The sequence below is a fragment of the Enhydra lutris genome, unplaced genomic scaffold (genome assembly GCF_002288905.1).
Source record: "Enhydra lutris kenyoni isolate GAN:26980312 unplaced genomic scaffold, ASM228890v2 scaffoldscaffold1, whole genome shotgun sequence".
Taxonomy (NCBI): domain Eukaryota; kingdom Metazoa; phylum Chordata; class Mammalia; order Carnivora; family Mustelidae; genus Enhydra; species Enhydra lutris.
In genome coordinates, this window is record NW_019154085.1 from 51,310,638 (window position 1) to 51,312,567 (window position 1,930).

The 1,930-nt window shown below is 44.2% G+C and overlaps 1 pseudogene; it reads right to left on the bottom strand.

Annotated features, from left to right (window-relative positions):
• Positions 1 to 1,241: 1,241 nt before the first annotated feature.
• Positions 1,242 to 1,638, bottom strand: LOC111140598 (annotated as a pseudogene).
• Positions 1,639 to 1,930: the final 292 nt, after the last annotated feature.

Below are 1,930 nucleotides of genomic sequence, written 5' to 3' on the forward strand. Positions count from 1 at the left end.
TACAATGAAGGGATGGAATATGATTATAACAATGAAAATAAGATTTTTTAAAAAGGTATTGATAAGATAAAATAGTTTAAAAATATTAAGATAGGAATGATGAAAAATTAAAATAATAGACTAAGAAGAAAATAAAATTTAAAAACTTTAACTCTGAAAGACTAAAGAATCATGGGGGAAAAGCCATGAATTCTATCTGCTGTATTCCCGTACCTCTGAAGTTTTGCAGTTCTCATTGATAGGTGAACTTGGTCTTGGTTGGATGTTCTCATTGATCTTCTGGGGGAGGGGCATGTTCTATTGATTCTTAAATGTCTTTGCCAGAGACAGAATTGCACGGCCCTTGCCAAGGGCCAGGCTAAGTGTCCTGCTTTGGAGAGTGAATCTGCTCAGGTTCACTCTCGGGAGCTTTTGTTCTCTCGATGCTTTCCATACAGCTTTGGAGGAGGAGAATGAAGATGGTGGCTTCCAAATATCTGGCCCCTGAGGAGCCGAGAGCTTGGGGTCCCACTCCTCAATCTGCCCTCAGAGAAAAGTAGTCAATCCCTCCCATCTCCCTGGTAGCTGGCTATACTCCGAGCTCACCCAGCCTGTGACCAAGCATTTTTATCTCTGGCACACAGACCTGTTTGGAGTCTCCAAACCCAGCAGATTCCTGCAGCGTGCTCCTGTGCCATTTCTCCCAGAGCAGGAAGGAGGGTGTCTCCCCGGATCTGCTGCTTGTGGGGTCCCTGCTTGAGGACCAGTGGCCTGACTGTGCCTCAGATCACAGTTTAAGGTAACCCCGAGCTGAGAGCCCCCTCCTTGGCTCCATCTCTGCAGCTGGCTTCCCAACTCCAATACCTGGAAGCTCTGCCACACTCAGACCCCCTGGGTCCTGAGACTACGCTGTCCCCGTGAGGGGTGCCCCCACTTAGCCTCTGGGGCCACATCCCTCAGTGGAGCAGACTTCTAAAAATTCTGATTTTGTGCTCTGTTGATCTACCACTTGCAGGGAGCCAGCTACTACCCCCACGGTCTCTCTTCCCATATATCGCCTCGGTTTCACTTCTCCACACGTCCTACCTTCCAGAAAGTGGCTGATTTTCTGTTCCTAGAATTGCTGCTCTTCTCTTCAATCTCCTATTGAGTTTGTAGTTGTTCAGAATGGTTTGATAACTATCTAGCTGAACTCCTGCAACCTGGTGATATTTAAGTCTTCCACTCCTCTGCTGTCTTGCTCAGATGTCTGATTTTTTTTTTTAAACAACCGATAATTTATTAAGAGGGTTCATATAAGTGTCTGCGGTGGTTACTTCAACTTCAACTCCTGGCTCAATACTGATGGAAGTCATCTGCTTAACAATCTCAAAAGGACTGTGCAAACCAATGAGTCACTCACTAGTGGATCCTAATCCGAAAGTGACCCCAAGTCTTAGAACCTTCACCACAAGGAGCTTTACTTGTAGTGATTCTCAGAGTCTTAGCAGGCATCCAAAGTGGTCCTTTCACTTTGAGATTCTTTTCCCTTGTGCCTCTGATCAAGTCAGCACATATGTTTTCCAAAGATTTTCTAATGCGGCTGGTGAGAGTAATTCTAATTCAGTGAATTGCCACCTCTGGTTCCACAGGTGTCTTCCCAATGTCTTTAAAAGTCATGGATGAGGCATGGCTTCCTCACTGACTTGTTCCTCGGTGAGAGCAGAGTCGTGAGAGCAAACAGTGAACAGCTGTGAGTCAGGAACAGGAGCTGCAACTGTGTCTTCCTCAAAGAGAAACTAATTTGATTCTTGGTATGTAAATTTGAGATCTGCTAACTTGGCTACAAGAGCTCAGCTTTTCTAGCACACAAACTTTGATTTGACTATGTCTTTGCTACTTACTATATATGTGGCATTGACAATTAACCATTTAATATTAGTTTCTTTGTTTTTTGAATTTTATTTTATTT